Source organism: Carassius gibelio, chromosome A9, assembly GCF_023724105.1.
Source record: "Carassius gibelio isolate Cgi1373 ecotype wild population from Czech Republic chromosome A9, carGib1.2-hapl.c, whole genome shotgun sequence".
NCBI lineage: Eukaryota > Metazoa > Chordata > Actinopteri > Cypriniformes > Cyprinidae > Carassius > Carassius gibelio.
The window spans coordinates 29,076,168-29,095,389 of NC_068379.1; the positions used below are offsets into that span (position 1 = coordinate 29,076,168).

The following is a 19,222-nucleotide window of genomic DNA, read 5'->3' on the forward strand; positions in this document are numbered from 1 at the left end:
ATCATTTGAGTCAGTTCGGGAGTACGTAGCGGGTTCGCGAATCATTTGAGTCAGTTTGGGAGTTCGGAGCTGCTTCGCGGATCATTTGAATCAATTCGAGAATTCAGAGCGGGTTCGCGAATCATTTGAGTCGGTTTGGGAGTTCGGAGCGGGATCTTGAATCATTTGAGTTAGTTTGGGAGTTCGGAGCGGGTTTGCGAATCACTGAGTCAGTTTGGGGATCGCAAATTGATCGCAAATCATTTGACTCAATTTGAGGTTTTCAGAATGGCTTCACGGATTATTTGAATCAATTCGAGAATTCATATAGGGTTCGCGAATCATTTGAATCAGTTTGGGAGTTCGTAGCGGGTTTGCGAATCATTTGCGTCAGTTCAGGAGTTCAAAGCGGATTCGCGAATCATATGAGTCAGTTTGGGGAACGCGAATCATTTTAATCAGTTCGGGAGTTCGTAGCGGGTCCGCGAATCATTTGAGTCAGTTCGGCAGTGCGGGTTTGCGAATCATTTGAGTCAGTTTGGGAGTTCAAAGCGGATTCGCGAATCATATGAGTCAGTTTGGGGAACGCGAATCATTTTAATCAGTTCGGGAGTTCGTAGCGGGTCCGCGAATCATTTGAGTCAGTTCGGCAGTGCGGGTTTGCGAATCATTTGAGTCAGTTTGGGGATTGCAAATTATTTTAATCAGTTCGGGAGTTCGGAGCGTGATTCATTTGAGTCAGTTCGGGAGTTCAGAGCTGTTTCGAGAATTATTTGAGTCAGTTTGGAAGTTTGAATGCAGTAATGCAGTAGCTCTTTCTAAGGGTATTTTTTCAAAATCCTTTTGCACATTTATTTATGTTCAGTAGTTGTTTCTAGCTCAAGCAAATCCACAAAATAATGAAAGGATTTATTATTAAGGTTGCCTGTTGGCTGCAGTATATAAAAGCCTTTCAATATAGTTGTTGTTAACTCAGGGGATGAGGGGAATCATCAAAAAAAAAAAAAAAAAAAAAGAAAATATATATTTTTTTTTTTGCTATAATAGAGTACCGGCACCTCTTTTGGGCCACTTAAAGCACTGATCATTTCAGAATTTAAACAGAGATCTAGAAGACTCATTCCAAAGACAGTTCCACTTTAAACCACTTCTTAATTACCAACCATTTTTTCCTGGTAAATGCCTGAATAACACTGCCAATAGCAGGTGCTCTTTACAATGACTCTAAATAGAATTTTCACACCAATGCGTGGACATTTCATTAACACAGTATGGTGTATGCGATGCGAGTATAGTTAGAGCGTGTGATGGTGTGGCTCAAGGGGAAGATGCGTGCACAAGGACCACAATTTTCCAAAGCTGTGAATGTAACTTTGACAGATTCATCTACTGTGAATCTCATTAAACAGGCTGGTTAGGGTTTAAGGAGCATGTTACTCCATATATACAATACTGCAGCTGAGCTTCCACTAATTCACTGTTTCCCAGCACAGATGCCTACCTGGGCACAGATGCCCATTCCATAAATCAAAGTAGCCTGGATTATGATATGAACTTCGAGCAATTAAAGCTGTTCGTTTGATTCAACCCACTCCCCTGCCCCTGTAGATCTCTTCTCTCTTGGGTCCGTATCACAGTATTTCTGCATTATTAATGTAGCGGCACCATATATGCTAACATACTAACTGCATCTAGGAAAAGAAACAGAATTTTATTAAGGTATTTGTTCAGTTTTTATATTTGCTGTATAAGATAAACCTCAGAATTGCAAGAAAAAAGTCGGAGTTCTGAATAATAATTCAAATGATTATGAAGAAACAGCAAATAACACATCAAATTAAGCATAACATTTTGGAGTCATAAGCCTGACAATTAATTTTATCGTAAAACATACTCCAGAAATCTTTGTTTTATTTACAGTTTTGAAGCTTTTGTACAAGGAACTATATTCAGATGTGAGAAGAGACATTCTAGAAAAAAAGAAGAAAAGACCTTACTTAAAGTTTGAAGGTTTATTAGATAGCTAAATAGCTAGCTAACTAAATAGCTAGCTATAAATAGATAGATAGATAGATAGATAGATAGATAGATAGATAGATAGATAGATAGATAGATAGAAGAAGATAGATAGAAAGACAGACAGACAGACAGACAGCTAGATGGATAGATATGCTAGCATTTTTTATTTATTTTTTTAGTTTTAGTGTTGCTCTTAGTTTGTTACTCCCCAACACTACCGCTTCAGTTGACATGCTGGTGCACATTAGTTTTCACACCAACTAAATGAACTGAACACGCCAAAAGCCCTAGTGTGAGGGCAAAGCAGGCAGTAGGCACACTTTACTAAAAAACGGAAGTCATGAGCACAGAGAGAGTTGTGCTAAATAAATAAAAAAAGCCTAAAAAAGCCTTCACAGTCCCGATGATGAACAGGGTGCAGTAATTAAAAAGAAGAATTAAGGGAGTGCACTTGCTTTTCTAATTGCTTCACTGTTTCATCCATGACAGGGGGAGAGTTGGCACCAAACCACCAGTCAGAATTCATTACTTCAGTGGTTTGATTGTTTGTCCACCATCTTAGTGGACCCCACGGCTTGCTGCACCTGGTGATCTCATTAAAAGAATTAGCTCTATTATCTCATTTCATGCTGGTAAACTGATCGTGGTAAAGCTAATTTCACCCCGATACATCCATGGCTTACTGCATTTAGGCCTGGATGTGATTTCTTCATATGCTTTGTCTTTTAGATTACCGTCACCTCTGTAATGGCAATATCTTTCCTCCTTTCATGTCTAATAGCTGTAATTTCACTAATTCACAGTTTGAACCCACCATGCCACTACATCCAGGGTCCAGCTTGTTTTTGTTTCGTATCAGTTTGTTGTGCTTGGTTTCTATCCAGCTCAATGGTGGCATCTGCCCAGCCCGTCCACTACATTGCACAGCGACAGATGGTACACCCAGCTGGTGTTCTTGCTCAGCTCCTCTTTTCATGGGTCGTTCATCCATGACCTAGGAAATACAGCATAAAACTTTACCCAAACTGCCTTCCTGCTTTGTACATAACATTAAAGAGGGTTGTTTAGTTTCCGTAATTCTGAATATAAATTCCACTTGAAGTAGAATTTGTAATTTGAATTTCAATAAGTATAATTACCATGGATTTTTTTTTTTTTTTTTTTTTTTTTGCATGAATTATCTTCATTTTTCATTACATTTTCACTTTATTCGCGACAGGCATTATTTATTTAATTTAATTGTGCATAGCCCAAGTCCCAGTTCATTTCCAATCTGTGGCTAGAGGAAGATAAAGCCTCATCCAGCCTTACACATACTCCAGCTGTTACATTAAGAATTATTATTTGATCTTGAGAAACTTTGGATAAATAGATTGGATAGCTAAAACTTGTTTATAATGACAGTAATTTCTTAATTTCTGCAAGATCATGCAAAATCAATTGGTAGTTTTTGATCTTTCGAATAGTTAACATGACATATAACTGTACATATTCAGTCACGTTTGCTCCCAAATATTTCTGAACAAAAGGCTTCGCTCTTCAACATCCATTTGAACTTTACTGATATACACATTTGTTATTTTGATAGAAGCATCATATATATTAATTTCCATTAATTGAGCAAACCGATGAGAATGAACTTCAACCACTGTCTGCCTCACCCTTTTAACGGATTGATGACTCGTAGACAAATGATTCCCTGCAGATTCATCAATCAGTATAGTGATCATAATTTCCCACCTTAACTAACATTAATTTAATAAATATGTAAGATTACAATAATAAATTGTTTATGTGTGTTACATGCATTTCTGTAATTAACAGTACTGAAAGAATTAGTTTTTGATCGAATTGGTTAATCACTTAACTAATATGGGCACCACTGAATTAAAAATAGATGTGTTTTTAAGTTTGTAAAAACAATCCCCATTCACCAAAATTAATAAAACGCTGTGATATGCATGCCAGGCAGGTAACTGGTGATGTCACTTTGCCTGCGCCAATAAAAACATTCCTATATGACCTCACCATTTTTACAAATTTGCCATTTCATAGTTTTTACACTTAGACCAATTTTTTTGTTTTACTTGCACTTAGAAATCCACTTTTAAGGCAACCAAAACAACGTTGTTGTGTAAAAAGCATACAAATTTTCTGCTTAGTTGAAAACCGTGTTGTCTAAACAAAGCATATACTAGTACTTTTACAATTTCTTCCACAGAAAGATAGCACGTCACATGTTTTGTTCCAGAAAAAAAATATTTTTGGAACTAATCGAATGAATGAATGAATTAATTTTTCATCACATTTTTCATTTTTCATTTGATCACTGTAACTTGTTTGTTCCTTAATGAATCAGTGTTTTTTGAATAAATTCATTGATAGAATGAGTTCACATAAAGACAGTCAACTGTTGCCACCTACTGGCCACATTCTACTTTTGAGACTAAGGATGCTTTCACACTAGCACTTTTGGTGCGCACCTGGGTTCGATTGATGTCAGAGTTCGGTTCGTTTGGATGATGTGAAGGCTGTTTTCCGTACTCGGATGTGCACCCGTGAACCGTACCCGAGTCCGCTTAAAAACGGTGGTCTGGGGTAACGTTACACTTCATGTGAACTCTGGTACGGTTCGCTGAACCACTTTTAATGACCAATTATTTGATGAAAATGTGTGTTTGTGTGTGTGTGTTTCACTCACTTTCCTGATGAGCGTGACTGACGCGCTGCAAGCAGAGAGCTGTACATCTCATTTATGTTCACCTTCAATGCTCTTTGGAGTATTTTCAGTACATTCGTAAGACAGACGCAAGTGCCGTTATGTACCGAAGCTTTATAAACAAAAAATTTATAAACAAACATTTCAAAAACTTAATACATAAATGTGCAGAGAGTAATGTTATGCATTTACCGCATTCTCCTGCGCTGTCGTTACCAAGCAACGGGGGTAAACAGCTGCTGGTTTGATGATGCAAGCAAACCGCGGTTTCGGACTCAAATATTATAATATGAACACAGTCCAGCGGGGGCAGGGGGGAGCACCAGAACTCGGGTTCGGACCAGGCAAGTGAACCAAGTGTGGGAGCACCCTAAAAGTACATTTAAAAATAAAATGGTTGCATTACAGTAATGAAAATTTGGTAAATAAAGCAATTTTTTAAAATGACTTCCTGCACATATACACATATTTGTGTATAAATAAATACATACATAAATAACATTTTGAAGAGATATACATATATGTACATTTTATTATACAATTGTATAAATTAATTAAAATTTGACTTGCATATGTTCTGTTGAGATTCACCTAAATACAAAAAAATGCAGTAAACCTGCTCGATTGAAGGCTAACTACCAGTAATTCACAAATTACAGGACTAAAGGAGCAGGAACCCTGTAACCACACAGACAAATGAACAGTGGCTGTAATTATTGCAATTAACAGACCTAGACTGACTCCACGGGTGAGTGATTAATTAACAACAACAACAGCTGTTACAAACAAAAAACAAACAAACAAGGAATATTCAGTGTCAGACACACTTCATCATGGGCCAAAGGGTTACTTGTCCACCTGTAATGAACTACCACAATTACCTCTTTTAAAGGAAGACTTTGTCTATAGATTTGCTTGATTTTGTAAAGAAGTTTATGTGTGTTCAATCAGTAATGCAAAATGCCATGGTTGGACATAGTTTTTATTTTTATTTTATTTATTTTGGGGGTGGGGGGGGGGGGGGGGTTATACCGGTGCCAAATCAATACTTTTAAAACAGTTCCAGTGCCTAAACAGTGCCTCAACAGATACTTATTAAAAATAAATAAATAAAAAGTTCCCAAAAAACTATAAACACATGATGTCCATTTCATTCATGCAGGATGCCAAAGGGCGCACTCGCACAGAAGTAATGGAACCTGCCGGGAAATCCCTTATATGGACAAAGGCATCGCTATTATAGCTGCAACTGAGTAAACAGAACATATCAATGTTTTGAATGATAAAACAAAGACAATAAACACTCAACTGCGACAATATAGTTAATTTTGTCATTCAAGACATCTCTGGTATTTTCATAATAATTAAGTATATTTATAATCCATTGCTAATCAATGTTTTCTTTTTAAAGTAGCTGATGACTGGTGTTGTGGAGTAAAAAGGTTATAATGTTCTCTTTTGTTGGACAACAGGTTTTATTTGTGAATACAAAGGAATTTTAGCTTTAGGAATTTTAATTTAAGCATGTTAAGCTTAGTTAATGGAAGACTACCTGCTGCTGTTGGAGCAAGTGCAATTACTGCATTCACATGCTGCTCGGATCCTCTCATTTCCTGAGTTGTGCTTTTAAGTTGGAATGTGAAAACAAAATGGACACTCTAGATTTGTATTATTAGAGCTTTACTTAGATTGGCCAAAGAGAATCTTCACTACCTGCGTCACTAAACTTGCGACACAAACACAACAGAACTGCTAGATTTAAATCAGCACAGCAAGTGAAGGATCGAACACAACTGTTTTAAACGAACACACTTTTTTTAACAACCCAAAATGGCTTTTTCATTGTCTGTTAAGGAAGTACAGACGTTCCTCTCGCTGATAGCAGAGGAACGGATCCAGCGATTGATGGGGCGACGCAGAACAAAAAAGTTTTCCACAAATTGCGTCAGTAGAGCCGACGCAACAATAACAACAAGTAAATAATCCCGCCCACTCTAAAGCGGTACTAAGCTGCAGTGGAAACGCAAACCGAGCCGAGTCGAGTCGAGCCGTACCGAGCAGAGTCATATACCACACATTTGAAAAGTGCCAATAGGTACCGGTGCCATATTAGTACCAGGTTTTGGTTCCCAATCCTAGCCATGATGCACACATTCTGTCCATGATGACAGTGAAAGTGGTTATAAATAGAGTCAGGATGTCTCTAGATATTACTTTGCACTAGCTGTTTGAGAACATGTTGTATAACAACAGATTTTGCATTTGCAAAGCAGGAAGCACTTAAACCCACACTCTACTTTTCCCAAATCCCTCAAAAATAACACCACATGGGGCTTTCAAAGGTGTGCACCAGAAGATAAAACAAAAAGTGTGTTTATCAGAAGATGCCACAGATAAAAGCCAGAAAGTAAAAAACTGATGGATGTAATGGAGAGATGCTAGCCTACACAATGTATAATTAATGTGCATGCTATTTTTAACAGACAAGGTAGCAAAGAACATAACATCAAGGAATAGAAGAGATTGCAAGTGGCTGATATCAAAGAAATCAGGCCTGAAACGCTATGAGATGGGTAGGTTTATGTTTGAAGACACAGGAGAGTGCTGCTGGAATTTAGGATAGATTTTGAATTTTGACATGGTCAGAATTGTTGGAATGCAAATGATTAAGTTTAATTTTGTGAGAAAGCAAGCAGAGTGAGTTTACAGAACAAACTTCATAACTTCAGTTTGCTCAATTCACATGGTACACTGCAGAATTGTTATAAAAGTCTGTTTATGCCACTGAAAAAAATAAATATAAATATAATCAGATATACATCACAAATTTGAGAATATATATATATATATATATATATATATCAGTTCTTCGTTTACATCTCACAATTTTAAGTTTATAAGAAAAAAAGTGGACAAAAATTAGACAAAAAAAAAAGCAAGATAAAGCCTACACACATTTTCTCTCGAGGAGGGATTGGAAGCAGTGTATCCTCAAATGTTTTTGGAAATAAATGGGACTAAAAAAAAAGAAGCAAAATGAACATTTTTTTAACACAATGGAAAATTACGAGTGGGAGACTGGATTTTCTTTAAGCTCAGACTTTATGAGGACATGTCTGTTAAATAACTGATCATATGGTGTTTTTTTTTTTTTTTTTATCTGTATGCATTTTATGTACATGAAGAATACTTTATATGACTTATCTTCATCTAACTCTCTGTGGCAGCACAAGAAAGAAAAAATACACAGATCCGACATCAACAACACATCCAATGTGTATTTTTTGCTCAACATTTCACTGCACTAGCACTAAAATGCTCCTTGTGTTAGTCAATAAAAAAGATTAAGTTCTCCAATGATTCCATTTCATTCTAACACTGTAATTCTGCTTTTCCAAACTCATAAGTAGAAACTTCCCAGGAGGATTTGGTATAATTACAGAGTAAACAACTCACTCAGACTAAATAACCTTGAACCAGATTTTAGTGACCACTCAGCTAGGTTAAATTAAACACACCATTTCATTTGCTGTGTATACTGAGGATTTGTCGATTCATTTTCAAAATAAAAAGAGATGCTGCTTCACAGTAGGCTAATAAACAGGAAAATATCAGAATCAGTTATTGAAAATACTAAACTAAAGAGCATCTCTATAAAATAGTTAATCTATTTTAAAGGGGTCCTATTTTGCTTTTTCACTTTAGTTAGTCTGTAACATTGCTGTTTGAGCATAAAAAAGATCTGCAAAGTTATAAAGCTCAAAGTCCAATTCAAAATTAGATATTTTATTTAATATATATTTAAAAACTTTCAAAAACTACAACGAAGAACTTGTTTGAACTACAACACATATTTTCCAGGATTTGTGATGTCACAAAGATTGACAAATGGGACGAGACCTGGTTGAGCTGCACTAGAGAAGGCAACGAGTGTTATCACTATGTCAGAGACACTAACTGAGAGTAGTTACAATCATCCAGGTTTAAATCATGCTCAAGTGGATTTGATTTTGACGCAATAATTACACAGAAGCTCCCAGGTGACTATGGTAAAGGGCATGACATTTCCTGAATAGGTGCAGAGTGAAGCCAATCACAAGGCACACCAGCCTAGCTGACCAATCACAGCACATTTCATATTTCAGAAGGCAGGCTTTCATTTGAGACAGGAACTATTTGAGCTGCTCATGCCAGACTGGGGAAAGAGGAGTAGTAATACTGTAAAAATATTTTTCAAACAACCTAATATGAAAGCCTGTTCTAGTACACCCTCAAGACAAAATCAAGACTTTGAAACAAGAAGCCAGCAGTGACATTATTCAGCTCGAGTCAGTTCAATGTTGATTCAGTTCAGTTGGATAACAGCGTTGATGTTGCAAGATGCGATTCAGAAGACAACAGTGTCATTATTCAGCTTAATTCAGTTCAGGTTTTGTTCTCTGAACATTAAGTATCTTTTAAACCCCCAAAAAAGCAATACATAAAAAAGTCTATACAGTAGCAACATTGAAATGTTAACATCTCAGCAAAAGTTTGAAGTAGAAGCATATTAATCAGAAAGATAAAACTTTTTATTTTAATGCATGCAATTTAAATGGATCAAGTGACTCAAAATGATGTAGCAGACAACATATTAGTGTGGGAAAAAAAATATTTGATATGACTTTAATCCCAAAGCACCAAATGGAACTGAAACACTGGAACAAATAAAACCCAATCCAAAGAAGGGATTTGCCTCCTCATTTCAAAGGATCACCACAGGCTAACAGTTTATCAGTCGTCATTCCTTGTGAATGAGATTAGAGCATCTGTCTGCTCTTTTAGTGGACTCAGACTAGCCCCTCCCCTTCCTCTTTTACTTCCTCTTTTGTCCTCATTTTCCCCTGTGGATTTGTGGAAAATGGTTTAATAAACTAGTGAATCAGATTTTCTTTTAACTCATCCTCTGCCCTTTCATTCTCATTGGAACATGCGCGTCTAGACAAAAGCATGTGAATTTCTGAGAGATAGAATTGAACCCCACCCGAACGACACGGTGGTCACAGCCCTCGGGAATTAAACCAACGGATCAATTCAGATCCTGTCCACAAGTAATTACAGATTGTGACACACACAGTAATATCAATCCCGTGGAAGCCATCCCACATCGGCACGGCCAAAATTTGCTCTCCTCAACAGACCAACAGCACACCAAAGGAAATGTTCATCCGAGGTGAAAAAAGGTGTAAATTAAAGCTGCAGAAGAAAGATGATATTTGTCATGTGGATATTGACCAAGTGCTGAGGCTGGTCTGAATAATCCTATAACAGTATGATACGCCCGAATACATTGCCAAATTGCCTTTTTAGATTAACTAGGGGCAATATGTCCAGGAATGCTTATAATGATTTATGCCTGTGTCGTGTGAAAATCAGCCGAGTATTAAACAATGACAAATAATAAGGGGAAAACGAGAATGCAGCCATCATGATGATATTCATGGGCTTATTAATGGAACAAGACAATCTAAACAACAATTACTATTTGCAGAGCAATGCAAGTGTTCCTCTTTACGTCTCATGCAAAAATCCTACCAGTTTCACAACAGGTGTGTCCGCACCTAATTTTGTTCTCTTAATGAATCCAGTTTATTCTAAATGAGGGTGTGTAAACTTGTTAGTGATTAGCATAAGACATGCCCAGACCATCTCCATATAAGGGCCTCCATAGCAATATAGCTTGTAAGTGCTTGAAACTGGGCGTTTCAAAAAGCCCTTCAGAATCGGGGGGGACAACAGATGGACACTTAGCTCCTATTATTCTTTGCACAGGTTTAATTGTGCAAAGATGGCCAAGTACACGCTGCAGCCTAATGTAAGTCTATGAAAGACGATTGAACCAATCAGAGTAGGTATGGGGCGATACTCGATTTGTAGGCTGCAGCCGGGTGCTTCTCACTTTCGTAACAGCTTTGAAACTTTGAGACTCATTTGTTTCAAAACAGTGATTTGTAGCGCGTGTCAAACCGCCCAAGTCACGTGATTTCAGTAAACGATGCCTCGGTATGTCGCAACTGTTTCAAAATGTTTCGAAATTTCAATGGTTCGTCACTAGGAGGTGATCTCTGTGAACCCATGAACCATTATCTATGGTTTTCACCTGATATCAGACCATTTTTCATACATTTGTAGACATTTTAATGACACATTTGTATAATGAAAAGTAAGCGTTGTAGGTAATAATATCTCATTGGCCAGAATAACCAAGCTCTCTGTAAAACAAGCAAAGGCCTATAATTTAATAAAAAGCACTTATTATACAGATACTTCATATTTAATGGTATTAGTTGAATTGCATTTACCAGATTACATTTTCAATAAAACATCTGCATGGTGTTTTTTATGCAAGTTTGTGCTGAGATTTAATTACATGTACACCATTCTGTCCGAGCGCTTCAAAACAGTGAATCACTGTGAAGCCAAATGGTTCAATTGATTCAAAGTTTCGAAAATCTTTTGTTTGAGCTGTTTATTTAACAATATACTTTAATAGATTCTTGAAAAAAATAAATCTCATTAGGTTGTGATTAAACAAAAATATTGATTTCCCTCTGGAAATTAGTGTACATTTTACTAAACCATTTTCATTTCGGTCGAGATTTGTGTAATGAAAACACAAAGCACTACAAGCAAAAAGAACCCAGAGAATACACAATGGGGAATATTATCCCTGAAAACTCTATAATAAGTACAAGAAACATCCAAAAAAAGGAGCACAGAGGTATTTGGTGTTCTGTAGTAAAACTGCCATCAACACGGCTCTCTGTGTGTGTCTGGCACAGGAGAATTACCTCTACCTCCCACACCTGGTGGCACTGTGGGTGGCTGAGAGTCATGCTCAAGGATCCTTATGGCATTTTCATCCTTCTCCGCTCTCCTTCAGTGAAGTCACTTTCGCTGTGCTACTCTCTTATTGAGACGAACAGAAATACCCCGACAGCGATCACAATCACTGCACGCTGCTGCAGGAATACTAATGTCCTGTGATGAAAAGAGGCTCAAGACCTGAGGATATGACATCATTGCTGTTCTATCTGACACAATGTGATCTGAATATTTAAAAGTTTAGTTTTTTTTTTTTTGCATTGACCTTTTCATCAGTCAGCGATTTTGGGCTATAAACAAATGAAATTAATAGCATTTTCCAGTCTGATATTTTTGGAAATAACTCCTGATTCATATAACTTGACAAATGTTTATCATAGCTAAACTATTGTTTAAATTAGGTGGATGGATCCTATAGGCCTTCAAATTTTACACAAATGATTTGAGATGCCTAATTCTTTTTAAAAGCTAGAAAGAAATTAAAATTAAGAGACCTTAAGAGAGGTTCTTCCATACAATAAAGCTCAGGACCCTTTAAAGCAACATTTGAGTGGACGGTCTCTTCACTTGTTCTGAACTCTTAGAAACGTGCATTTTCATTCATTTTTTATTTCTATTTTTGTCATTCATCATATATTCTCTTTCTTTCTTTTATTTGATAAATCTTTTTTTAATGTTCTGTAACTCTTAAATAAAAGTTTTTGAACTGAATAATTTTCACTAAGCATCTATTTTTATTAATAGTTAAAATGACAAAGTAAATGACACAAATTCAGAACAAAATAGATGTTTACTGGACTTCTGACTTGACAAGGAGGTATTAACAGCTGAGATTTTTATTTATTTATTACTATTTATTTATTTGCATTATTTGATCTGATTTCTTCAGAGCATTGCATCACAAACACTGCATTCATTGACAAAACATTTGTGCACTTTTGCAAGTGAACGCAAAGCCTCTTGGTAATGAAATAATTTTGCAAAAGTGTACAAATATATAAAAGATGCCCTATTATGCTATTTCAAATATTGTTTTTCAAAGTTGTGAAGCCGACAGTGCATGGTAAATAAAGTTATTGTCTCCAAAATAAAGAACTGACTCTGAATCTATGATCACTGTCAATCTGAATCAGTGAAGTGTGCCATTTAGGACAGGGCCAAAGTGTGGAATGTTGGACACATCCGGTGCGTTCCAAACTGGATTTATAACGAGAGTAAAAACAGTCATGGCCACCAAATTGAAGGGTTGTTCCAAACCAAAGTGCTCAAAACTGGCCAATTCAAAGGGCCCTTCAGAATGAAGGATTTCGAAAGTACATATAACATACGTGTGGGCGATAGTTGGAACAACAGTACAATAGTTCAAAGTCTATAGTTGAACAGCAGTACAACCTCAATTTTTTTTGTGTTCCCTTCATTTTACTGATGACTGTTTCTCTAATCTCGGGGAGTTTAGCACAAGATTCACAAAACACTTACTCTTGAAAGATGGATCAGTTCAGTACCCAGTTTTTTTGGACCAGATTGCTCCACTGAATCGCAAAGTTTAAGCATGATAAATAATAGATGTTTATATTTTCTATAAATATTTCAAAACACACTTAATTCTTTAGAAAATAGGTGTAAATGCTCAACTAATGCAACAATGTATAATACTACCTGTCATACTTTTTTCATATAATGAATTTCAATTTCAAAGCATTTTTTTCCCCAACATGATGATTATGATATTCACCTTACATCAAGGAAGCATACTATTTAAACATTTTTTCTACTCATTATTTATTCAGCAAGCAGTAAATAAATTTTCCATTCTGAACATCACATAAATTACTTTATTTTCACTGACCCTATACACAATAATAGCACAGTTTTTCTTTTTTGTAAGCGCTCTAACTCTGTCATGCACTTACTGAGAGGCATCTGTCGTCACTTGCCGCAGTCTGTCCTTTGGCATAGCGAGGGCAAAGCAGGACATCTGGCTCTGTGAACTGTAGAAAAGTGAGCTGTGTGGACACTAGCATGCCAGCACCTCCAAGTGGGATCAGCTTCCATTACATTCAAAGCCTAATTATGACTTCAGAACGAGCAGATACTCTAGGCTAGTCATTAGCTTTCAATGGCATTGCCAGCAACATCTCTTATACATTACACCAGCACTGGCTCACATATGAGCAGATGTGAACCTGTGCAGTTAGAAACAAGGCTGGCGATGATGCAGAGCTGAATCAAAGGATGATCCACTGGAGGGCAAAAAGAGTTTACTTGTTGGATTTTCTGCTTCTCAAATAGAGTTGGTTGGGTTAGGTTAAGATTGACATTGAATTTATAAAAGATAACCTTAGGTGTTTCTCAATACCAAGTTCGCAGAGTCTGGACTTCGTCCTTCCGAGTTTGGACTTGCCAAGTTAGACTCAGAAGAATGAACTCTCGAGGACGGGAGGACGCGAGTCCAGTCATTCTTCAAATCGAACGGCGTACTTGATAACATCACTCAGCATGCAATAGGCCTTCATGCTTTACTTGAATTAACTACTTTTTTATTTTCAATATATTAAATATATTAGTATTAAAAAATGAATATGTACCTACTCTGATTATTTTCACTTTATATTTATAATGAAATTGAATATAATATTAAACAACTGCCTCTTTTTTATTTTAAAAACTATTAAACATATTAATATGTGGTTCAGGTAACATTACTACTGTGATTATATTTATGTCATTTAAAATAAAATATGTGGAAACAACTGCCTCTTTTCATTAAGAACAATCTAACAATAAAACAAACTCAGCTACAATTTAAATAAAAAAAGCGGGGAAAACGGTTAAAATTCGACCGTAGCTTTGAAGTTTAAACAACATTTTGCATCAAAACTTTTAGAACTGCATTACATTTCGAGATAAAACAACAATAGTATTTTGAAATGTATTACAGTTCTCCTCTGCCATTGATGCGAACCTGGTTCGAATTGAATTCTGGGTTATGGCCCGTATCAAGTCCGCACAAGTCACCTGTCCATGCATCCTCTGTAAAAGTGGCGGATCAAGAACACATCCGGGGATTTGAACTGGACTTGGCTAGATGTGAACTTACAGTGAAAGTACAGACAAGTACGCTTATTGAGAAACGGCTATTGTATTTATTGGCATCTTTGGTTTCCCAAAGGCCCTTTCAGGGAACCGTTCTTAAAAGATAAAAAAAAAAAAATCTTAGTATGAAGAACATTCCGTAATATCTAACGGATGTTTTTCCACTATAAAGAACCATTTGTGTAATGAAAAGGTTCCATGAATGTTAAAGTTTCCATTGATGCCAATAAAGAACCTTTATTTTTATTTTTTTATAAATGTGAAACCTTCCATTGAGAGAAAAAAAAAAAACAGTGATATATTTTCAACACTCTTAACAATATAGGTTATTTATTGGTTCTTTATTGCTCTTCTATAGCTGCAAAAAATAAAAAAATTAAAAAAACTCTGGAGCCTTACTTTATCACAGAACATGGTTTTGGAGGGGAAAACTGTCTAATTCAGTACTTCAGAAAGCCACTTACAGCACATATTAGATTTGAGTTTGTGTACCAGAAGCTGATCCTAAACCAGCAATTAAGGAGCAGTTTTATCTCACAGCAGCAATCTGAAGCAGCAGGCAGTGAGGTAATTCACCAAGGATCCTCTATCGCGAGCATATTGTTAGCGCTACAAGATTCCTCCAGGCTTCATTTGGAAACCATTTAAAGCAAGACACTGGCAATTAGCCTAAGGTAATTAGGAAAAATAAAGCAAAGGTGCAGTGACATACTGGTTTGCACATTTAAACTCCCATTATTCCCATTACGTCTGCATAGTTCATCTGCAGTAAAGGACAAAAGGATGAAGGGGGAATAAAGAATTTTTTTTTTATATACCTGCAAATCAGAACATAAGAATAATTATGAACATTATGAAGTATCATGTGAAGTATCATGTGAGAAAACGTATGTGAAAATGTATTATTTTTTTTATTTACAGTATTAAAGTGTTGTTTATTAGCTTAGCAATAAGCTAACAGCAAACTACTAAAATAAACTGTAATTTCTGTTCAGCCCTATTTTATGACACGTGATATTGTTTTCTATATTAAGAATGTTCCAAATGTCTTTAGAAAGAATCTGCATATGTAGAAAGTAGCAAGGAGTTCTGGAACACTATGGGTCTGCCTGTCATACACTTACAGCAGTAATGTGTATGTGGAATTGTATTATTTATTATCCTGTCTGATGGCATAATGGACCAATAATCGTATAATGGACTAGTTGGTGCCATAATGGAACACTGATTGCTCTACATTCTGCATCCCAGTTATTTCAAATTGAAATCTTATGAAGGAAGCAGACGTGGAAAGACTACAAGTTAAGAAATGGGCAAATTTTGTATGATGTACCTCTCATTTTATCTACTGTCCATTATTTTACAAAACTCTTCCATAACATACCTTTTCCATTCCTGTGTCCAGATTTGGCCAGGACGGATGAGCGCAATCAAATGATGCATGCAATCCACAAATAAACGAAATGCTGAGATTATCCTCATCCTCAATTCCCAGAAAATATCATCCGGAAAAGATTTGTATGAAAACAATAATTTCAGAAAGGGTGAGTGCATCTTTTCCATGGAAAGTCTGATTTGAGTTTACAGATTCATCTGCCTTAAAATAAAAACTCAACCCACAGTTTCAAATGCTTGGAAACAAAAAGTTTCGCAGTGCTGGAGAATAATTAACTCAAAAGCAGTTAATCATTTAGCTACCGTTTTCAGCCATTAAAGCTGAACTTTATTCATATATAATCTACTTTTTCAAACAAGAAGCAACCAAAATGCTAAATTGTTGCTTTTTAGTCAAAACTCCGCAATTTTAAAGGAATGGTTCACCACAAATTAAAATTGTCAGGAAATTTAAATAAAATTTTAATAAAATTTTACATTTAAAATAAAAATAAAGTTATGCATTTAGCAGATGCGACTTACAGTGCATTCAGGCCATCAATTTTTACATATCATGTGTTCCCGGGGAATCGAAACCCGCAACATTGCGCTTGCGTGCGTGCTAACGCAGTGCTCTACCAGTTGAGCTACAGGAACACTACACTACAGGAAATGTACTTATACTCAGCACTTCCAACATTTGAAAATGTTTCTCCACTGAAACAGATTTGGAGAAATGTAGCCTTACATCTCATCAAAATGAGAGGCCAAACAGCTGATAAAAACATCACATCAATCCATAAGAAATCCACAACTATCAATTAACATCTTATAAACTGAAAGGGTGCCAGTTTATAAGAAACACACACATCAGTCCAAGGCATTTAGACTTTAAACGATCACTTCTGGTCAAAATATGAGTTCAATAATAATGCTTGTTCTGTGCATATTCCTCTCCTGATTCGGATAAGATGACCTTTTCACTTAATATCAATATTATGGATTGAGAACTGTACGATGTTGTTGTAAAGCAACATTGTAATTCTACATTGCTACAAATGCGTTCAGAAAGCAACCAACTTGTCTAAATCTTGGATGTCCTGAGGGTGAGTACATTATAAGCAAATTGTCATTCTTGGGTGCGCATTGTATGGATTTTTTTTTTCCAGCAAAATGTTTATTTAAAAACACTGTAACTGCCCCCCTCCCCCCTCAGTAAAAAAAAAAAAAAAAAAAAAAAATTATATATATATATATATATATATATATATATAAAATTCAATCAAAAGCCTTCTTTGATTTTTAGCCAGTGCAATATGCTAATTACTAGTTATCTTCAATGTCATAGACTACTTTTGGTTAGTAGCTTGTAGTGTGGCTAATTAATTCTCAAAAGAAGCACTGAAGTACTTTGAATTATGTTGTTTTTCAAACACTGGCCTGCCTAGTGAAGAGCTTCAGCAAAAAAGAGTCATTACAGTCAAAGGGCTCGATTTTGATGGTTCCTGGTCCTGCCAAAAGAAGGGCGTGAAGATGTTTCTCAATTACGTGTTGATGAGCCGTGAGGTGACTCTTCACATGTCCCCCGTCCCTTCCACCGGTTATGACAGGCGTCTTCATTGTATCCTCTCTTGTGATGGATTGCCCAGGTCTTCCTCTCAATAATTCAGAGCAGGGAACTCTTATGGCATGCAGAGGCAGAACAAACATGTCCCTCTCAGGGAAAGGATACGACTTCTGCATTGTCTCTCCTTCAATCTGCGTTGCCAGATCTTGAAAGAAAAAATTTGCAGCCTGGTTTGAAAAAATAAGTAGGAAATAAGTCCATAGCAATTTGAAGGCATTTCATTTATTTATCTGATCAGATTTATCCCTATAAAATAAAATGTAATACATTAATGTAAAAAAAAAACACTCTTTTCAACACTCTTACAAATTAAGGTACTTTATCGATATCGATGATTTCATGAGGAACCTTTAACATCTATGGAAGCTTTCAGATGCACAAAAAGTTCTTTACAGTTTTATTGAAATGTTCTTCACACTAAGGGATAAAACATTTTCTTGGTAACAAATTGTTAACGATATCCTAAATAATTATATCTGTTTTACAAAATTTACGTTTCACATACACTCTACAACTTTGCCATCTTAATCATCTGATGCATCTTAATTGTATAGTTCCCGCCAAAATGAAAAATCTGCCATCATTTACATAATGTGGAAGTCAATAGGAACCAGCAACTGTTACCTACATTCTTCAAAATATCTTCTTTTGTGTCCCGAAGAAAAAAAACTAACCCACACAGTTTTGGATCAACTTAAGTGTGTTAATAATGACAGAATTTTCATTTTGAGTTAACTATCCCTTTTAGTGCAAATGTTTGCATACACCTAAGGAAAGGTAAAAATGTGCATTGTGTGTTACTGGGAGAAACGCGGGAGATAAAAGCAATTAATAATAATGACAGTACATCAGGTGGGAAGACTTGACAGCTGTAATCAGTGGTCTTTATGGTGCAAAGGAGAGATAATATAAGACTGTATTTGGGAAATAAATCATTCAAATATTGTAAATACCCATAATTATAAGCAACTTAGTGAGAAAACAAACTTAAAGCAGCTTATAATAAGAGGACATGGCAACACTGATTAAATCTGTCTGCATCAGTTATGGAACAAATGTGGAGTGCAGTTTCTTGTCTGTTATGCACACAGCTGAATATATCAAAACACTGGGATGTAAGATAAATTAGCCTGAAACTGATTGTTTTTTCAGCATGCATTTCACCTAAAATGTGAACATGTACTGCGTTCATGAAATGATTTTCATCAAACCATTTCCCCCCACACTGAGTCACCATTCTATTTAGCAGTCAATACAAATACCATTTTCACTGAGTACACAGACAGTAATTGACACCAGCCGAACAACCAGCTGCCTCGTACAGACAAACATTCAAAAGCCAGGATGGAGAAAGACAACATTCAAACCAAAAACAAAGAGATTCTCCTGATAGCCCTGGTTTTTCTCCGTCCACAAGTGCAAGTTCACAGATGAAACATGTGCCCTGTAGATTTCCAATAAACTGAAAAGACTTTCACTCTACATTCAGAGTGTTTATAAAGTATTATTCAATATTTCAGCTGTCAGTAAGCGTATAGTGCTCT

The 19,222-nt window shown here is 36.1% G+C and overlaps 1 long non-coding RNA gene across 4 annotated transcripts in view; it reads right to left on the reverse strand.

Annotated features, from left to right (window-relative positions):
* Positions 1-16,297, reverse strand: part of LOC128020115 (uncharacterized) — a 49,645-nt gene extending 33,348 nt beyond the window's left edge. For all 4 annotated transcript variants that reach the window (XR_008185291.1, XR_008185288.1, XR_008185289.1 and 1 more), the window contains exons 1-4: positions 16,062-16,297; positions 4,910-5,087; positions 4,700-4,829; positions 2,813-2,992 (exon numbers count right to left, since the gene is read on the reverse strand). This is a non-coding gene — a long non-coding RNA (uncharacterized LOC128020115). The remainder of the gene's footprint in view (positions 1-2,812; positions 2,993-4,699; positions 4,830-4,909; positions 5,088-16,061) is intronic.
* Positions 16,298-19,222: the final 2,925 nt, after the last annotated feature.